Raw genomic sequence first — 22,415 nt, 5'->3', positions numbered from 1 at the left:
GAAAGCCCTGTGGAGCACAACTCTGCCCTTACGTACATAAGGTCAGCATGAGTCAGAATCAACTTCACGGCAACTGGTTTCTTCATGTCGCTTTAGAATTAAATACCTGTAACTATATGAGTCAAGTCTTGGTTAGACCATCCAATGAGATGTACCATTAAATAAGCAAATTAAAAAAAAAAAAAAAAGTGTTTTGAAGCCTCTTTTAAGGTCAGTTGCAGGATTTCTCTCTAGGTTCCACTCACCTTAAAGGGAGACTAGTGAGAACTCGAATCTGTGTTGGGTCAAAAATGGCTGACAAATGGAGAGGCTGACACCTTTAGGTGGTGCATTTTAACGGGCTCCAAAGACATACTTAAACAGTAGCTGAGAGACTGGGGCTCACTTGGTTCTTTCCATTACAGATGGTTGAAGGCATGGACGTGAATAACACACTTGGTTTATTGGTCTTAGGTTACCGTATTTACAACGGTGCTGTCAACTTAAAAAGGACTTTTGGCAAAATAACTGGTGAGGACATTTTCAGCGAGATTTATGAAGTATTTAGCAGGCACTGTATCAATTTCAAAACGTGCATGGCCAAGTGCACAGATGGAGCTGAATCTGCGAAAGGCAAAGCTGAGGAGAGGGATGTCTTACACGCAGGTTGTTAATATGCCCAGGAAAAGACCAGCAGCCACTGTCTCTCTACCAAGACACCACACCTCAGGAGGTTTGCCGCTTTCTCCGTGTGTTCAGTACAGATAGTAAAACAGGGGGATAAACACTTGCCTTTTCTAAAAAAAAATCGCTTAAAATTATCATCTTCTTAAAACAAATATTTCAGAAAACAGAAATGTCTTTAAAGGACAGCTGTGAACTGGCTTAACTATGGGAAAGTGTTTGTCAGATTTTTTTTTTTTTCTTAAATGGACCCCAGGAACCCACTATTGATGAATCCTCAGTCTGTTTCATGTCTTTTTGTCATCTTTAATTTATTCGTAAACCCCTTTCATATTATTTACTTTAAAATATATTTTAATAATGTGATGATCACTCATGAATTCACCACCTAATCCAAGAACATTAGTGATAAGCTATATCTTCTAATAAGCAGTTTTCTATCCCATCCTCGGTATCCCAAATTTTGGGTTTATTGCTTCCCTGCTTTTAAAAAAAAAAAAAAGTATATGCATACCTAAAATACATTGTTAGTTTTAGTTGTTAGTAAAATGTATATAGTTTTTTTATGCTGTACGTAGTCTTCTGGGCACTTGCTTTTTTTCCCACAACATCATTACTAAAAATTATCTGTTTTGTTTCAGGTAGCTAGAAGTCATTTTCACCACAATATAGCATGCAGTTATAAGAAATAACACAGCTGCTTCCAGCGTCTCCTTGTCTCACCAGCGACGAGGCAAAAGCGCTACCTTGAGGCCGAGGCTCAGAAAGTACAAACTAGCTGTCCAGGCCATGCCTGCTATCTCTATGCTAAGAACACTTTTGAAGAAACATGTCCATACTGTTTCCAGTGGCTGGCTTTGGATAACTCTTGGGTGCACCTCAAACTCAAGCCCAAACTGACACCCGAAATAAAGAAACTTCTTAATCGAGAAGCAAAAAATTATACACTCAGTTTTAAAGAAGCAAAAATTGTGAAAAAGTACAGACTCCAAAAGTATATTGTTGATTACTTGTAAAACATGCAAGAGAACAGTTAAACATCGTGGTAAATGTAGGAGTTTTCTATCATCACTGAAGAGCAAGCCTAGCGCTCCTACGACTAAACCCATCCTGAAGACACCGGAGAGAAAGACTCTGACTTCCACCAAGCCAAATCGCGGTATGTCTGCTTCCCAGGGCAAGAGCCCTGCACTGATTTTCAGAACACCTACATCTGAACAGTCAACATGCACTTTCTCTTCCTCAAAGAATACGAGCAAAACGAAGAAACACTTCTCTCAACAACAACAAAAAAATGTTGCTTAGTCACCAAGAATTCCAAAAGAACCCAAAGCTGGACTTCAGAAATTTCTTGCCTTCTCTGTAAAGGATGGATTTTGAAAATAAGAAATATCGAAAGTAATTTCTGAAATGAAATCTAATCAGAAAAACAATACTTTTAAAAATTTTTATTTATTCTTTGAATACATGAATATTAGGTCCAAGAGCAAACTTTTCTTGGTATTCTTCAGTGTTTATAGGGAAAATACCTCACTGGAATAAATAACTGAAACTTGTTTACCTCTCAGTGCAAAAAAATATATGAAAGGTCCTTTGAAGTAGTAAAGATATATAGGGCTATAGAGTGGTATTTTTATATTCCCTTCCCTTAATTAGAAGTTTTCGTTATTTACGTCGTTTTCTCTCTAAGGAAATTCAGACCTCTTAGAGAGGGTCAATGAACTTGTGAAGCTTTCTTCTGGGTATCTACAGCCTTCTCGCTAATTCAATAAAAGGGTCAAGTGTACTTGTCCTTATGTTCCCACAGTCATCTGTACAGCTATATCAGTAAGATCTGAAGGTATTTCCTAGCACAAAAGTAAATATCTGGGACAGCCTTGATTATACATGATTTAATAAGATACAGAAATACAACATAGTAATGGTTTAGCAGTCCTTAAATCTTTTTTGGAACATAGATACACTTTTTTTTTTTTTAAAGGAGGAGCTAGAGTTATATTCAACGTATCTTTTCAAAAGCTCTTTAAATACATGATTTAGATACATTGAACTATAAAAAAAGAAATAACACAGAGAGATCCCATGTGCCTTTGCCCAGTTTCTCCCAATGCTAACATCTTGCAAAACTCAACTAAAATATTGACATTGGTACTGTCGAAACACAGAATACTTCCATCTTCAAAAGGATTCCACATGTTGCCTTTTTATAGCAGCAAACCCACTTCCCTCCCATTGCCTTCCCCCAACCACAATGTTGCTGTTCTTGTTAGATGCCGTTGAGGTGGTTTCAACTCATAGTTTCCACCCCTGTGTACAACAGAATGAAATACTGCCTGGTCCTACACCATCCTCACAATCATTGCTATGTTTGAGCTCATTGTTGCAACCACTGTGTCAGTCCATATAATTGAGAGTCTTCTTTTTCACTGACCCTCTACTTTATCAAGCATGATGTCCTTCTCCAGAGATTGATCCCTCCTGATAATATGCCCAAAGTGTGTGAGATGAAGTCTCGCAATCCTCACTTCTAAGGAGCATTCTGGCTGTACTTCTTCCAAGACAGATTTGTTCATTCTTCTGGCAGCCCGTGGTATATTCAATGTTCTTCACCACCATGTCACCATCTCTCACCTAATCCCTGGTACTGGTAACCTTTAATCTATTCTCCACTTCTTTGATTTTGTCATTTCAAGAAAGTTATATAAATAGAATCATATACTGTGGAACATTTGAAATTAGATTTTGTTTATTATTCATCATATTCTCTGGACATTCATCCAAGTTTCAGTGTATATCAATAATTCATTTCTTTGTATTCCTGAGTAATATTACGTAGTATGGATTTAGCACAGTTTGCTTAGCCATTCACCCACTGAAAGACATCTGAGTTATTTCCAGTTTTTGGTTATTATGAATAAAGCTGCCATAAACATTAGTGTACAGGCTTGTGTGTGAATGTAAGTTTTTATTTCTCTATGACAAATGCCCAGAGTTTAATTGCTGTGTCATATGGTACTTGTGCAGTCCTAGTGACACAGTGGTTAAAGAGCTCATCTGCTTACCAGAAGGTCAGCAATGCAAATCCACCAGTTGCTCCTTGGGAACCCTATAGGTAGCTCTACTCTGGTCTACAGGGTTGCTATGAATAGGAATTAGCTCCACAGATGTCTCTAGAATGTGTTAGTACTCTCCCCATTTCCACCCTGCCTTCCCTGTTTGGCACAGTAGTTAAAAGGTCAGGCTGTTAATCAAAAGGTCGGCAGTTCAAATCCACCAGCCGATCCTTGGAAACCCTGTGGGCAGTTCTACTCTGTCCTATAGGACTACTATGAGTTGAAATGACTTGAAAGCAATGGATTTTTTTTTTTTTTTTTTTTTCTATTTCCATCCATCCAGTTTTCTTGCCTCTCCTTGCTTTCTTGTCTTTGCTTTTTGGGCAAATGTTGCCTGTTTGGTCTCATATAGTTGATTGTTTTAAGGAGCACATTCCTCCTGGGTGTTGTTTATTTTGTGGGCCAATCTCTTATTTGGCTTAAAGGTGACTTCATTTCCAGATCAAAAGAGTGTTGTCTTAATTATCTACTGCTGCTGTAACAAATATTGCAAGCGGATGGTTTTAGCAAACAGAAGTTCATTCTGTCATAGTTTAGGAGGCTAGAAGGCCAAATTCAGGTTATTGATTTTGGGCCTTTCTTCTTTTTTGATGTGTGCATTTATTTCTGTAAATATTCCCCTGAGCATAGCCTTTGCTGTGTACCATGAGTTTTGGTATGTTGTGTCTTTATCCTCATTAAAAAAAAATTAGATTCTAGGAATTATTAAATTTCATTTTTAAAATCTTCTATGACCCAAGCTGACGAAATAGACACAAAAAGAGAGAGTAGAGGGAGAGAGCAGGCTGTCTCATTACAGGGAGAGTGATTAGGAGTGTGTAGCACTGCGAGAGACTGACTTAATTTGTAAACTTTCACTTAAAGCACAATGAAAATTATTTAAAAAAAAATCTTTTGTGACCCAATAGTTTTTAAGTAAAGTGTTATTCAGTTTTCATGTATTTAATTTTTTTCCTTCTTGTTTCTCTTATTGATTTCTAGTTTTATAGCATTATAGAGAAGGTGCTTTGTATTATGTCAATATTTTTTAATTTATTGAGGCTTGCTTCGTGGCCTAGAATATGGTCTATTCTAGAGAACGATCCAAGTACATTGGAGAAGAATATGTACTGTGTTGATCTTGGGTAGTATGATCTGTACATGTCTATGAGCTCAAGTTGGTTGATTTAGATCTTCTGTATCTATGACGGTTAAAGTTGTGTGTCAGCTAGGCTGGGCCATGACCTTCAGTGGTCTGGTAGTTATGATTTGGCTTGGCAGCTTTTTAATGATGTGATTGGCTCCATAATGAGATTTGATATGTGATCACCTCCATGATGAGATCCGTTGTGAGCAGCCAATCAGTTGAAAGGGAGTTTCCTTGGGGGTTGGCATGCATCCAATATAGGTGGACCTCCTATTGTGTCAGAAGGGTCAGTAGTGGTAGACGGGCACCATCTAGTTCTCCTGCTCTCAGGCAAGAGGAAGCAGTGATTCACGTGGACCATTTGTCCTACGGACTATTTGTCTCCTTGAGTGTTTGATTTCCTTCACTCCCCTTTGCTTCAGATGAGAGGAGACCAATAGTTTATCTTAAATGGCTGCTCACAAGCTTTTAAGATCCCAGTTGCTACTCACCAAACTAGAATGCAGAACATTACCTTTGTGAACTATGTTATGCCAATCGACCAAGCTGTCCACTGACAGTATGGTCCTGAGCCCTCAAACCCAGTAACTCAGTCCCATGAGGTATTTGCATATGTCTAGGAAATTTCCATAACTGTTCCACGTGTGTGCTCTCTTGTACATATGAATGTATCTGTAGCACATACGAATATGTATGTACAAATGCCCACAACTATACCTATATATGTACACACAGGCACTCCCATATGCCCTCCCACACCTAGATAGCATACATATCTGCCTATGTAGCCACTCACAAATTTTTGGTTTGGCTACATATTACTGTTGTTGCAGAACTGTATACGTTATAGCATTTAAGTAGTTGTCCTTTATTCTTCCACACCTCTCAGTGTCTTCATTTACCTTGGTCACATTGTGCTGACTTCCTCCATGTTGTGTATTGCATTTCCCTTCACCAGGATTAACATATGTCTACTATCTGGTAAATGATTCTCTCTCCATCCCACTCCCAACCCTGGTTACCAGCAAAGAATGTTGTTTTTTGTGTATAAACCTATTCTTGGCTTTTTATAAAAAAAAAAAAAAAAAAATTTTTTTTATAAAAAGCCAAGAATAGGTTTATACACAAAAAACAACATTCTTTGTTGGTAAACAAGGTGGTATCAAATAATATTTGTCCTTTTGTGATTGACTTATTTTATTCAGCATAATTTCCTCCGGATTCATCTATGTTGTGTTTTGTGGACTCATCATTATTCTTTATTGTTGTATAGTATTCCATTGTGTGTATGTACCACATTTTGTTTATCTATTCATCCTTTGATGGACACTTAGGTTGTCTCTATCTCTTTGCTATTGTGAATAATGCTGCAGTAAATATGGGTTTGCATATGTCTATCCATGTCACTGCTCTTACTTCTCTAAGATATATACCTAGGAGTGGGATTGCTGGATCATGTGATATTTCTATTTCTAGCTTTTTGAGGAAATGCCATACTGTTTTCCATAGTGGTTGTACTATTTTACAATCCCACCTGCACTATAAAAGAGTTCCAATCTCCCCACAACCTCACCAGCATTTGTTGTTTTGTGTTTTTTTGATCAGTGCCATTTTTGCGTAGGTGAGATGGTATCTCATTGTAGTTTTGATTTGCATCTCTCTAATGGCTAATGATCTAATGGCTTTTTTTTTTTTTTTTTTAATGGCTAATGATCATGAGCGTCTCTTCAAGTGTTTGCTAGCAGCTTGGATGTCTTCTTTGCTAAAGTGTCTGTTCATGTCCTTTGCCCATTTTTTGATTGGAATGTCCTTTTTGTTGTTGAAGTGTTGAAGTTTTTATATATTTTACATTTATTTATATATATAAATATATTTACATATTTTAGAGATTAGAGTCTCTCCAAATATGTCATTGCCAAATTTTTTTTTCCAGTCTGTGGGTTCTGTTTTTACTCTTTCGGTAAAGTCTTTTGGTGAGCATAAGTATTTAATTTTTAGAAGGTCCCAGTTATCTCATTTATTTTCTGTTGTTTGTGCATTTTTTAGTTATGTTTGATAGTATATTTATGCCATAAATTAGGATGCCTAGCTTTGTCTTTATGTTGTCTTCTGGGAACTTTATAGTTTTAGGTTTAATATTTATTCGATCCATTTTGAGTTATTTACTGTGTGTTGTGTGAGGTATGGACCCTGTTTCATTTTTCTGCAAATAGATCATCTAATTTCACCAGCACCATTTGTTAAAGAGACTGTTTCTTCCTCCACTGAATGGGCTTTGATCCTTTGCTGAAGATGAGCTGTCCACAGCTGGATAGATTTTCTTCTTGAATTCTCAATTCTATTCCATTGGCCTATGAGTCTGTCATTGTACAGTACCAGGCTGTTTTGATTACCATGGCTGTACAGTAAGTCCTGAGATGGAGAAGTGTGAAGCCTCCTACTTTGTTCTTCTTCTTCAATAATGCTTTAGCTATTTGGGACCTCTTTCCTTTCCATATATAAGTTGGAGATTAGTTTTGCGATTTCATTAAAGGATGTTTTGGGGATTTGGATTGGGATTGCATTACATCTATAGATCGATTTGGGTAATATTGACATTTTCATGTTAAGTCTTCCAATCCATGAGTGTGGTAGGTTTTTCCATTTTTTTAGGTTTCTTGAATTAATGTTTTGTGATTTTCCTTGTATAAGTCTTTTACATCCCTGGTTAGATTTATTCCTAGGTATTCTATCTTTTTGGGAGCTATTCCAATGTACTGTTTTCTTGATTTCCTTTTCTGAGTTCTCCTTGTTATTGTAGAGGAATCCAAATGATTTTTGTATGCAGATCTTGTACTCTGCCACTTTGTTGAAAGTTCTATTAGTTTCAGTTACTTTCTTGTGGAATATCTGGGATTTTCTATGTATAGAATCATGTCATCTGTGAATAGGGTTAGTTTTATTTCTTCCTTACCAATTTGAATGCCTTTATTTCTCTTTCTTGCCTTTTTACTCTTGGTAGGACTTATAGTACAATATTAAATCAGAGTGGAAATAATGGGCATCCTTGTTTTGTTCCTGTTCTCAGGGGATTGCTTTCAATCTCTCTCTACTGAGAATAACGTTGGCTATAGGTTTTGTATATATGCCCTTAATTATGTTGAGGAATTTCCCTTCTATTCCTATTTTGCTGACAGTTTTTATCAGGAAAGTGTGTTGGATTTTATCAAATGCTTTTTCTGCATTATTTGAAACTCTCATATGATTTCTTTTTCTTTTTTTTGTTTATGTGGTGAATTATGTTGATTGATTTTCTAAAATTGAACCACCCTTGCATCCCTGGTATGAATCCTATGTGATAATGATGTATCATTTTTTCAATATGGTACTGTGTTCTGTTGACTAGAATTTTGTTAGGAATTTTTGCGTCTACATGCATGAGGGATATTGGTCTGTAATTTTCTTTTTGTGGTATCCTTGCCTGGCTTTGGTATTAGGGTTATTCTGGCTTCATAGAATGAATTAGGAAGTATTCCTTCCTTTTCTACTATCTGGAATAGTTTGAGTAGAATTGGTGTCAGCTGTTCTCTGAATGTTTGGTAGAACTCTCCAGTGAAGCCGTCTGGGCTGGGACTTATTTTTATTTGGAGTTTTTAAGAAAAAAAATTTTTTATGACATCTTCAATTTCTTCTTTTGTTATGGGTCTATTTAGGTTTTATTGTGTCAATTTAGGTAGATAGTGCATGTCATGGATTGAACTGTGTCCGCCAAAAATATCTGTCAACTTGCCTAGGTCATGATTCCCAGTATCACATGATTGTCTACCATTTTGTCATCTGATGTGATTTCCCTTCATGTTGTAAATCCTACCACTATGATGTGATGAAATGGATTAGTGGCAGTTTTATTAATGAGATCTACAAGATTAGATAGTGTCTTAAGCCAATCTCTTTTGAGATATAAAAGAGAAGTGAGCAAGAAAGCAGTGCTGGGATAAGAGTGTATCCTTTGGACCTAAGGTTCCTGTGCTGAGATGTTCCCAGACCAAGAGAAGACTGATGCATCACAAGGACCTTCCTCCAGAGCCAACAGAGACAGAAACCCTTCCCCTGGAGCTGGAGCCCTGAATTTAGACTTGTAGCCTGCTAGACTGTGAGAGAATAAAATTCTCTCTGTTAAAGCCATCCACTTGTGGTATTTCTGTTATAGCAGCACTATATGACCAAGACAGTGTGTTTCTAGAAATTTACCCATTTCTTCTAGGTTTTCAAATTTGTTAGAGTACATTTTTTCATAATATTCTGTTATGATCTCATTTGGTTCTATTGTAATGTCACTCATTTCATTTCTTATTTTGGTTATTTGTGTCCTCTCATTTTTTTTCCTTTGTCAGTCTGGCCACTGGTTTGTCAATTTTATAGATCCTCTCAAATAACCAATTTCTAGTTTTGTCAACACTGTTTTTTTTTTCCTATTTTTTTTATTTTATTTATCTCTGCTGTGATTTTTGTTATTTCCTTTCTTCTGGTGACTGTGGACTTCTTTTGCTGTTTCTTTTCTATTTGTTCAAGGTGTCAGGTTAAGTTATTGATTTTGGGCCTTTCTTCTTTTTTGACGTGTGCATTTATTTCTGTAAATATTCCCCTGAGCACAGCCTTTGCTGTGTACCACGAGTTTTGGTATGTTGCATCTTTACCCTCAATAGATTCTAAAAAAAAATAAAATAAATAAAATTTTTTTTAATAGATTCTAGGAATTATTAAATTTCATTTTTAAAATCTATGACCCAAGCTGATGAAATGGACACAAAAAGAGAGAGTAGAAGGAGAGAGCGGGCTGTCTCATTAGGGGGAGAGTAATTGGGAGTGTGTAGCAAGGTGTATATGGGTTTTTGTGTGAGAGACTGACTTAATTTGTAAACTTTCACTTAAAGCACAATAAAAATTATTTTTAAAAAATCTTCTATGACCCAATAGTTTTTAAGTAAAGTGTTATTCAGTTTTCATGTATTTAATTTTTTTCCTTCTTGTTTCTCATATTGATTTCTAGTTTTATAGCGTTATAGAGAAGATGCTTTGTATTATGTCGATATTTTTTAATTTATTGAGGCTTGCTTCATGGCCTAGAATATGGTCTATTCTAGAGAATGATCTAAGTACGTTGGAGAAGAATGCGTACTGTGTTGGTCTTGGGTGGTATGATCTGTACATGTCTATGAGGTCAAGTTGGTTGATTTAGATCTTCTGTATCTATGATGGTTAAAGTTGTGTGTCAGCTAGGCTGGGCCATGACCTTCAGTGGTCTGGTAGTTATGATTTGGCTTGGCAGCTTTTTAATGATGTGATCAGCTCCATAATGAGATTCGATATAATGTGATCACCTCCATGATGAGATCTGTTGTGAGCAGCCAATCAGTTGAAAGGGAGTTTCCTTGGGTGTTGGCATGCATCCAATATAGGTGAACTTTCTGGCAAGGCTCACTAGCTTTTGCTTGCTCCAGATCCTGGAGCTGGCTCCTATTCATCTGACCTCTGGTTCTTGAGACTTGAGCTAGCAGTTTACCTATTGTATTACCTCCTGATCTTGGGATTCATCAGACTCCATAGACTGTGAGCCAGAGGCCTCCTATCTGAACTTTCAATCTTGGATTTGCCAACATCTTTGGCTATGTGAGTCAGAAGTCTTCAGTCTGACCCACAAACTTGGGACTGCCACTTGCTGGGTGGCCAGGTGGTGGGCAAGGGGATGTGGAGGGCCACCAGCGGCACTTGCATGCTCACTACTACTTGCCAGGTTGGAGGGAGGTGGGTGGTAGAGTGTGGTAGGTGGAGGGTATAGTGGCTGACCAGTGGGGTGCATGTGCTCACATCTACTCACTGAGTGGATGGGGCAGCAGGCAGGGGGTTTAGCTGGTGACCAGCAGTGCTAGAGCACTCACTGCTGCTTCCTGGGTGGGCAGACAGGGTGGTGGGCTGGAAGGTTTGGTGGAAACCAGCAGAGCAGGCACACTCACTGCCACTTACTGGGTGGATGAGGCATCTGGTGGGGTTGGTGTGATGGTTGACCAGGTGAGTGGGAGCACTCTCTGCCACTTGCTGGGTGAGTGGTGTGGTGAGTGCAGGAGTGTAATGGGTGGGAGGGAGAATGGTAGGCAACCAGTGGCATGGTTGTTCTTGCTATCACTTGCCAGGTGAGGGGAAGGAGTTGGGTGGGGGCAGGGTGGGAGGGATAAGGGGAGTTCATACTACAGTCCCCAGGTGGGTGCAGAGGCAGGGTTGGAGGGAAGGGGGGCGTGCCCCTTTGGTAAATGGGTGTGGGTGCCTGGGCTCTCACACTGGCTGCAGCTTCATTTGGGACCTGGCCCTGACCAAGTGCAAGGAGGGGTGTGTTACCCAAAGTTTGTTCGGGTGCAGGACATTCTATTGACATCCTATGGATCTATTACTCCATATGCGCCACCTCCCGAGAGGTCAGGGACTGCCGCTGGTGAGTGGCCCTGTCTCTGGATCCTGGCTCCTTTCCTGCTCTGTGGACTCCAGGATCATTGGAGCTCTTGCCCTCTTTCCTCAACTTTCCCTCCTTAGATCCAGTTCATGTCCTGCTCACATTGCTTCACTCCAAGTACGTCTATATAGTTTCTCTGTCTCCTATTGGGGTTCTCATGCAGTTGCCTTCCTGTGCTCCTCACCTGGGATCACTGCTGGCTTTGTCTCAAGATGACCACACTGGGAGGCGGGGCCAAGATGGCGGACTAGGTGGACGCTACTGCGGATCCCTCTTGCAACAAAGACTCGGAAAAACAAGTGAATCGATCACATATATAACAATCTATGAACTCTGAACAATAAACACAGACTTAGAGACGGAGAACGAACAAATACGGGCAGACAGTGATCGATTTCAGAACTAAGAGCCAGCATACCAGGCAGGTGACCTTCGGAGCCCGGGCTGGGGCAGAGCCCAGAGGGCAGACGGCACAGACAAGGGGCCCAGCCCTACCCCCCCAACCCATCCCGGGAGGGAGTCTAGCTGGTTGGCGCGGGCGGGGTAGTGGCACAGCCGGTGGTAGAAACACCTGGGAGGCAGTGACTGATCTTGGAGTGGGGAGAGCAGCGTCCCAGCCAGGGAGCCGTCCCGCTAGGATCTTGGCGAGAGTGGGCGGTGCGGCACACCGGAGGGAGAAATCCCCGGGAGGAAGTGACAGGTCTTGGAGCGGGAAGAGCAGCGTCCCAGCCGGGGAGCCGTCCCGCTGGGATCTTGGCAAGAGTGGGCGGGGTGTGAGCGATTTCCCCTGAATAGACCACGGGGGCGAGCCCAGCTGTTCGTGAGGGCCACGCCCACTCAGTTCGCGCGAGCGGTCCGGCGCACCGGAGGGAGAAATCCCTGGGAGGAAGTGACTGATCTTGGAGCGGGGAGAGTAGCATCCCAGCCGGGGAGCCGTCCTGCCGTGATTCTGGCAGACTGGGGCGGAGCATGAACGCGGGGATCAGCTCTATATTCTGTGGTGCTACACGCCTAGCTCTCTGATCCCTCCCCCACCCTCCCCAGGCGGCTCCATTAACATCTGAATACCCTGAGCCAGAAGGAGAATTCAGATAGGGATCTGACTGCATTTTTTTTTAGCTGATTACCTGGAAAATCTAGTTTCCCAGCGATGGCTTGGAGACAGCAGTCCATATCAAACCACATAAAGAAACAGACAATGACAGCTTCTCCAACCCCCCAAACAAAAGAATCAAAATCTTTCCCAAATGAAGATACAGTCCTGGAATTATCAGATACAGAATATAAAAAACTAATTTACAGAATGCTTAAAGATATCACAAATGAAATTAGGATAACTGCAGAAAAAGCCAAGGAACACACCAATAAAACTGTTGAAGAACTCAAAAAGGTTATTCAAGAACATAGTGGAAAAATTAATAAGTTGCAAGAATCCATAGAGAGACAGCATGTAGAAATCCAAAAGATTAACAATAAAATTACAGAATTAGACAACACAATAGAAAGTCAGAGGAGCAGACTCGAGCAATTAGAATGTAGACTGGGACTTCTGGAGGACCAGGGAATTAACTCCAACATAGCTGAAAAAAAATCAGATAAAAGAATTTAAAAAAATGAAGAAACCCTAAGAATCATGTGGGACTCTATCAAGAAGGATAACTTGCAGATGATTGGAGTCCCAGAACAGGGAGAGGGGACAGAAAACACAGAGAAAATAGTTGAAGAACTCCTGACACAAAACTTCCCTGACATCATGAAAGACGAAAGGATATCTATCCAAGATGCTCATCGAACCCCATTTAAGATTGATCCAAAAAGAAAAACACCAAGACATATTATCATCAAACTTGCCAAAACCAAAGACAAACAGAAAATTTTAAAAGCAGCCAGGGAGAAAAGAAAGGTTTCCTTCAAGGGAAAATCAATAAGAATAAGTTCAGACTACTCAGCAGAAACCGTGTGAGCAAGAAAGGAATGGGACGACGTATACAGAGCACTGAAGGAGAAAAACTGACAACCAAGGATCGTATATCCAGCAAAACTCTCTCTGAAATATGAGGGAGAAATTAAGATATTTACAGATAAACACAAGTTTAGAGAATTTGCAAAAACTAAACCAAGACTGAAAGAAATGCTTAAGGAGATTGTTTGGCCTGATGACCAATAATATCAGGTACCAGCACAATACAAGGTCACAAAACAGAACGTCCTGATATCAATGCAACTCAAATAGGGAAAGCACAAAAACAAACAAAGTAAGATTAATTCTAAAAAATAAATAAATAAACAAAATAATACACATAACAGGAAATCATGGAAATCAATAAACGATCACAATAATCAAAAAGAGGGACTAAATATAGGAGACATTGAACTGCCAGATGGAGAGTGATACAAGGCGATATAGAACGATACAAGATAGGTTTTTACTTAGAAAAATAGGGGTAAATAATAAGGTAACCACAAAAAGGAATATCAATTCCATAACTGAAGAAAAACGTAACGACTCAACAAACATAAAGTTAAACATTATGAAAATGAGGATCTCACAATCTACTAAGAAAAACGTCTCAGCACAAAAAAGTATGTGGAAAAATGAAAAGGCCAACAACACACATGAAAAGGCATCAAAATGACAGCACTAAAAACTTATTTATCTATAATTACGCTGAATGTAAATGGACTAAATGCACCAATAAAGAGACAGAGAGTCACGGACTGGATAAAGAAACACGATCCATCTATATGCTGCCTACAAGAGACACACCTTAGACTTAGAGACACAAACAAACTAAAACTCAAAGGATGGAAAAAAATATATCAAGCAAACAATAAGCAAAAAAGAAGAGGAGTAGCAATATTAATTTCTGACAAAATAGACTTTAGACTTAAAGCCGCCACAAAGGATAAAAAAGGACACTATATAAAGATAAAAGGGACAATTGATCAGGAAGATATAACCATACTAAGTATTTACGCACCCAATGACAGGGCTGCAAGATACATAAATCAAATTTTAACAGAATTGAAAAGCGAGATAGACACCTCCACATTTATAGTAGGGGACTTCAACACACCACTTTCGGAGAAGGACAGGACATCCAGTAAGAAGCTCAATAGAGACACGGAAGACCTACTTACAACAATCAACCAACTTGACCTCATAGACTTATACAGAACTCTCCACCCAACTGCTGCAAAATATACTTTTTTTTCTAGTGCACATGGAACATTCTCTAGAATAGACCACATATTAGGTCACAAAACAAATCTTGGTAGAATCCAAAACATCGAAATATTACAAAGCATCTTCTCAGACCACAAGGCAATGAAGCTAGAAATCAATAACAGAAAAACTAGGGAAAAGAAATCAAATACTTGGAAAATGAACAATACCCTCCTGAAAAAAGACTGGGTTATAGAAGACATCAAGGAGGGAATAAGGAAATTCTTAGAAAGCAACGAGAATGAAAATACTTCCGATCAAAACCTCTGGGACACAGCAAAAGCAGTGCTCAGAGGCCAATTTATATCGATAAACGCACACATACAAAAAGAAGAAAGAGCCAAAATCAGAGAACTGTCCCGACAACTTGAACAAATAGAAAGTGAGCAACAAAAGAACCCATCAGGCACTAGCAGAAAACAAATAATAAAAATTAGAGCTGAACTAAATGAATTAGAGAACAGAAAAACAATTGAAAAAATTAACAAAGCCAAAAGCTGTTTTTTTGAAAAAATTAACAAAATTGATAAACCATTGGCCAGACTGACTAAAGAAAAACAGGAAAGGAAACAAATAACCCGAATAAGAAACGAGAAGGACCACATCACAACAGAGCCAAATGAAATTAAAAGAATCATTTCAGATTACTACGTAAAATTGTACTCTAACAAATTTGAAAACCTAGAAGAAATGGATAAATTCTTAGAAAAATACTACTTACCTAAACTAACACATTCAGAAGTAGAACAACTAAATAGACCCATAACAAAAAAAGAGATTGAAACGGTAATCAAAAAACTTCCAACAAAAAAAAAAGTCCTGGCCCAGATGGCTTCACTGCAGAGTTCTACCAAACTTTCAGAGAAGACTTAACACCACTACTACTGAAGGTATTTCAAAGCATAGAAAAAGACGGAATACTACCCAACTCATTCCATGAAGCTACCATCTCCCTGATACCAAAACCAGGTAAAGACATTGCAAAAAAAGAAAATTATAGACCTATATCCCTCATGAACATTGATGCAAAAATCCTCAACAAAATTCTAGCCAATAGAATCCAACGACACATCAAAAAAATAATTCACCCTGATCAAGTGGGATTTATACCAGGTATGCAAGGCTGGTTTAATATCAGAAAAACCATTAATGTAATCCATCACATAAATAAGACAAAAGATAAAAACCACATGATCTTATCAATAGATGCAGAAAAGGCATTTGACAAAGTTCAACACCCATTTATGATAAAAACTCTTACCAAAATAGGAATTGAAGGAAAATTCCTCAACATAATAAAGGGCATCTATGCAAAGCCAACAGCCAATATCACTGTAAATGGAGAGAACCTGAAAGCATTTCCCCTGAGAACGGGAACCAGACAAGAATGCCCTTTATCACCACTCTTATTCAACATCGTGCTGGAAGTCCTAGCCAGGGCAATTAGGCTAGACAAAGAAATAAAGGGTATCCAGATTGGCAAGGAGGAAGTAAAGCTATCACTATTTGCAGATGACATGATCGTATACATGGAAAACCCTAAGGAATCCCCCAGAAAACTACTGAAACTAATAGAAGAGTTTGGAAGAGTCTCAGGTTATAAAATGAACATACAAAAATCACTTGGATTCCTCTACATCAACAAAAAGAACACCGAAGAGGAAATAACCAAATCAATACCATTCACAGTAGCCCCCAAGAAGATAAAATACTTAGGAATAAATCTTACCAAGGATGTAAAAGACCTATACAAAGAAAACTATAAAACCCTGCTACAAGAAATTCAAAAGGACATGCTTAAGTGGAAGAACATACCCTGCTCATGGATAGGAAGACTTAACATAGTAAAAATGTCTATTCTACCAAAAGCCATCTATACATATAACACACTTCCAATCCAAATACCAATGTCATATTTTAAGGGGATAGAGAAACAAATCACTAATTTCATATGGAAGGGAAAGAAGCCCCGGATAAGCAAAGCATTACTGAAAAAGGAGAACAAAGTGGGAGGCCTCACTCTACCTGATTTCAGAACCTATTATACAGCTACAGTAGTCAAAACAGCCTGGTACTGGTACAACATGAGGCACATAGACCAATGGAACAGAATTGAGAACCCAGATATAAATCCATCCATGTATGAGCAGCTGATATTTGACAAAGGACCAGGGTCAGTCAATTGGGGAAATAATAGTCTTTTTAACAAATGGTGCTGGCATAACTGGATATCCATTTGCAAAAGAATGAAACAGGACCCATACCTCACACCATGCACAAAAACTAACTCCAAGTGGATCAAAGACCTAAACATAAAGACTAAAACGATAAAGATCATGGAAGAAAAAATAGGGACAACCCTAGGAGCCCTAATACAGGGCATAAACAGAATACAAAACATTACTAAAAATGATGAAGAGAAACCAGATAACTGGGAGCTCCTAAAAATCAAACACCTATGCTCATCTAAAGACTTCTTCACCAAAAGAGTAAAAAGACCACCTACAGACTGGGAAAGAATATTCAGCTATGACATCTCAGACCAGTGCCTGATCTCTAAAATCTACATGATTCTGTCAAAACTCAACCACAAAAAGACAAGCAACCCAATCAAGAAGTGGGCAAAGGATATGAACACACATTTCACTAAAGAAGATATTCAGGCAGCCAACAGATACATGAGAAAATGCTCCCGATCATTAGCCATTAGAGAAATGCAAATTAAAACTACGATGAGATTCCATCTCACACCAACTAGACTGGCATTAATCCAAAAAAACACAAAATAATAAATGTTGGAGAGGCTGCAGAGAGATTGGAACTCTCGTACACTGCTGGTGGGATTGTAAAATGGTACAACCACTTTGGAAATCCATCTGGCGTTATCTTAAACAGTTAGAAATAGAACTACCATACAACCCAGAAATCCCACTCCTCGGAATATACCCCAGAGATACAAGAGCCTTCACACAAACAGATATATGCACATCCATGTTTATTGCAGCTCTGTTTACAATAGCAAAAAGCTGGAAGCAACCAAGATGTCCATCAACGGATGAATGGGTAAATAAATTGTGGTATATTCACACAATGGAATACTACGCATCGATAAAGAACAGTTACGAATCTCTGAAACATTTCATAACATGGAGGAATCTGGAAGGCATTATGCTGAGTGAAATGAGTCAGAGGCAAAAGGACAAATATTGTATAAGACCACTATTATAAGATCTTGAGAAATAGAAAAAACGGAGAAGAACACATACTTTTGTGGTTACAAAGGGGGGAGGGAGGGAGGGAGGGAGAGGGTTTTTTATTGATCAATCAGTAGATAAGAACTGCTTTGGGTGAAGGGAAAGACAACACACACTACAAGGAAGGTCAGCCTAATTAGACTGGACTAAAAGCAAAGAGGTTTCCGGGATAAAATGAAAGCTTCAAAGGTCAGCGGAGCAGGGGCTGGGATCTGGGGAACATGGTTTGAGGAGACTTCTAAGTCAACGGGCAAAATAATTCTATTATGAAAACATTCTGCATCCCACTTTGAATTGTGGTGCCTGGGGTCCTACTAAGATACATCAATTGGTCTCAACCCACCTGGAGCAAAGGCAAAGGAAGAACACCAAGGCCACACGACGACTAAGAACCCAAGAGACAGAAAGGGCCACATGAACCAGAGACCTACATTATCCTGAGACCAGAAGAACTAGTTGGTGCCCGGCCACAATCGATGTCTGCCCTGCTAGGGAGCACAACAGACAACTCCTGAGGGAGCAGGAGGCCAATGGGATACAGACCCCAAATTCTCATAAAAAGACCATACCTAATGATATGACTGCGACTAGAGGAATCCCAGAGACAATGCTCCCCAGAACTTCTGATGGCACAGGACAGGAACCATCCCCGAAGACAACTCATCAGGCATGAAAAGGACTGGTCAGCGGGGGGGAGAGAGATGCTGATGAAGAGTGAGCCAATTAAATTAGGTGGACACTGGAGAGTGTGTTGGCAACTCTTGACTGGAGGGGGGATGGGAAGATAGAGAGAGAGGGAAGATGGCAAAATTGGCACGAAACGAGAGACTGAAAGGGCTGACTCAATAGGGGGAGAGCAAGTGCGAGAAGGGAGTATGATGTATGTAAACCTACATGTGACAGACTGATTGGAATGGTAAATGTTCACTTGAAGCTTAATAAAAATTAATTAAAAAAAAAAAAAAAAGATGACCACACTGGGCCAGGCCGGCTGGCAGGGCACCTCTACTCTGTATCTCTCCTCGTTTGCTGTTTTCAGTTTGTCCTTCCAGTCAGTGTTCAGTCTAATTCTTTATCCTTCTCTTTGATGCTCAGTGTTCCAGGGTTGTCATCTATATGTTTTACTTGGTTTCTTGGGTGTTTGCTGTAGAAGGACAACATGGTTTGTCTAACTAAGCCACCATCTTGGGCCATCTCTCAACATTCTCATTAATTGTGTTATGGTTGTTCCATTTCCAGTACTCTAGTTTGCCTGCCCCCTTATCTCCTTATCTTTGCTTCGAGTCAAATGTTGACTTTTTTGCATTCATACAGATTTCTTTAGTAGAGTATCAGTCTAACAGGTTGTTGTTGTTAGGTGCTGTCAAGTGGGTTCCAACTCATAGTGACCCTATGCACAACAGAAAGAAACACTGCCCAGTCCTGAGCCATCTTCATAATCGTTGTTATGCTTGAGCTCATTGTTTCAGCCACTGTGTCAATCCACCTTCTTGAGGGTCTTTCTCTTTTCTAATGACCCTGCACTTTGCCAAGCATGATGTCCTTCTCCAGGGACTGATCCCTCCTGACAACATGTCCAAAGTGTGTAAGACACAGTCTTGCCATCCTTGCTTCTAAAGAGCGTTCTGGTCTTGCCATCCTTGCTTCTAAGGAGCGTTCTGGTTGCACTTCTTCCAAGATGCATTTGTTCGTTCTTTTGGGAGTCCATAGTATATTCAATATTCATCATCAACAACACAATTCAGAGGTGTCAAATCTTCTTCAATCTTCCTTATTCATTGTGCAGCTTTCACAAGCATATGATGTGATTGAAAATACCATGGCTTGGGTCAGGTGCACCTTAGTCTTCAAGGTGACATCTTGCTTTTTAACTGTTTAAAGAGGTCCTTTGCAGTAGATTTACCCAATGCAATGCGTCGTTTGATTCCTTGACTGCTGCTTCTATGGCTGTTGATTGTGGTTCCAAGTAAAATGAAATCCTTGACAACGTCAACCTCTTCTCTCTTTATCATAATGTTGCTTATTGGTCCAGTTGTGGGATTTTTGTTTTCTTTATGTTGAGGTGCAATCCATACTGAAGGCTGTGGTCTCTGATCTTCATTAGTAAATGCTTCAAGTCCTCTTCATGTTCAGCAAGCAAGGTTGTGTCATCCGCATAACGCAGGTTGTTAATGAGTCTTCCCCCAGTCCTGATGCCTCGTTCTTCTTCATATAGTTCAGTTTCTCAGATTATTTGCTCAGCGTACAGATTGAATAGATATGGTGAAAAGATACAACCCTGATGCACATTCTTCCTGACTTTAAACCAATCAGTATCCCCTTGTTCTGTCTGATCAACTGCCTCTGGATCTATGCACAGATTCCTCATGAACACAATTAAGTGTCTAAGGCCATACCACCCTGAATGCACCCAATCTCATCTGATCTCGGAAGCTAAGCAGGGTTGGGCCTGGTTAGTACTTAGACGAGAGACCGCCTGGGAATGCCAGGTGCTGCAGGCTTTATCAGGCCTAGCCGGTCAAGTGGTTAAAAGCTGTGCCTGCAAACCAGAAGGTTGGCACTTTGAATCCAGCTGCTCCTTGGAAACCCTATGGGGCAATTCTACTTTGTCCTATAGGGTTGCTATGAGTTGGAATTAACCATCATGTTATCGCCAGATGAGGGTAAAAGTTCAAGTTTTTCACTCAGTCTCCATTGACACCTTAGTAGGGAAGGGCTCCTTATTTCTGCGGAGATGCGAGTTCAAACTTTCTACTAGGTTTCCTCTGACACCACCCCAGTGGCGGGATGGAGAGTCACCTCATTACTATGAAATGGGCTTGGAAGTTCCAGTTTCCTACATGGTCTCCATTAATACCATAGAGGGGGAGTTTCATTGCTGCCTGACTCCATACTCAGCCATTTCTGACACCACCCTGGAGAGGGGATTGGGGAGCCTAGTCACAGCCTCACAAGGGTAGAAGTTGAGGCTCTCCCCCACAGCCTTGATGTCATGAGTGAGGATGGGGCCAGTTTTTTTTTTTTTTTTTTTTCCTGTGATTCTTGGCTGGATTAAAGCAGTTATTGTCTAAAGTTTTCTGTCTTGATATGCTTCACCTTTCCTGGTCCTTTAGCTGAAAGGGAGTAGGCTTGTGTTGGTGCTATTTTTTGTCTGTGTCCATTGGCATTTTCAGGCTTCCAGATTTTTCAACTCCAAATTTGGAATGCATGTGGCCAAAAGAAAACCCAGACAGCTTACCACTGTTTCATTCTTTGGGCCCAGAGAGCTCTAACTGGTCTGTCTCACAATCTTATGATTGTATCCTATGTAATGTCCTGGGCTTTTAGTTGTACTTAGTGGGAGGAATAGGGAAAAGTACAGTTCTTTCATCGTTTTGGAGAGACAGAAATTCAGTATTTCCCGTTTTGGATTTGTCATTTCTTCTTGTGGTTCTATTACTATTATTTTTATTATTTTATGTTATTTTTTTTACATGCTTAGAATTGGTATTTTTTAATGAATTAAAACTTTTTTTTTTACATCACATAGTGAACCTCTCTGGAGCCCTCGTGGCATAGTGATTAAGAGCTTGGCTGCTAACCAAAAGGTCGGCAGTTCAAATCCACTAGCTGCTCCTTGGAAGCCCTATGGGGCAGTTCTACTCTGTCCTATAAGGTTGCTGTGAGTTGGAACTGACTTGATGGCACCTAACAGCAACAACAGTGAACCTCTCTATCTCAAATGGTGTTTTTTTTTGGTCCTAAAGTCTAAATTTTTACTATTAATATTGCTACACTGGCAGTCTTTTAGATTGTATTTCTCTGCTATGTAGTTTATATTCTTTTTCTTTCAAAATCTCTGTGTCTTACACTGTTGTTGATTTATTGAAAACAGATTATAGGTGGAATTTTTTTTAAAAATGTCACTTAAAAGTCTGTCTCTTAAGAGAACAGCTCAGTCCATTTATATTTATTTTGATTATTGGATATTTGAACTTTTATTCTATACTTTCACTTTTTATTTCAAGATATCCTTTATTATCTGTTTTACTTTACTCTTTCTTTTCTTTTAAAAATTAGTTTCTACTCCACTAAAAAATCGAGAGGGAACATATCATCTATGCCAAGAAATTTGGAAGACAGCTATCTGGCAGACTGACTGGAAAAGATGCATATCTGTGCCTATTCCAAAGAAAGGTGATCCACCAGAATGCAGACATTATTGAACAATATCATTAATATCATATGCAATTAAAATTTTGCTGAAGATAATTGAAAAATGTTGGAGCAGTAGATCGACAGGGATTTGCCAGAAATTCAAGCCAGATTCAGAAGAGAATGTGGAACTAGGGATATCATTGCTGATGTCAATTGATCTTGGCTGAAAGCAGAGAACACCAGAAAGATGTTTACGTGTGTTTTATTGACTATGCAAAGGAATTTAACTGTGTGGATCATAACAAAGTATGGATAACATTGCGAGGAATGGGAGTTCCAGAAGATTTAATTGTGCTCATGAAGAACCTGTACATAAACCAAAAGGCAGTTGTTCAAACAGAATTAGGAGATA

The 22,415-nt window shown here is 39.4% G+C and overlaps 1 pseudogene; it reads left to right on the top strand.

The window, feature by feature from the left end:
* The first annotated feature begins 20,248 nt into the window (after positions 1-20,248).
* Positions 20,249-20,367, top strand: LOC135228677 (5S ribosomal RNA; annotated as a pseudogene).
* The last annotated feature ends 2,048 nt before the right edge of the window (positions 20,368-22,415 follow it).

The sequence above is a fragment of the Loxodonta africana genome, chromosome 25, assembly GCF_030014295.1.
Source record: "Loxodonta africana isolate mLoxAfr1 chromosome 25, mLoxAfr1.hap2, whole genome shotgun sequence".
Classification (NCBI taxonomy): Eukaryota; Metazoa; Chordata; class Mammalia; order Proboscidea; family Elephantidae; genus Loxodonta; species Loxodonta africana.
The sequence above is the reverse complement of the archived record's forward strand: the minus strand, read 5'-3'. Positions and strand labels throughout refer to the sequence as shown.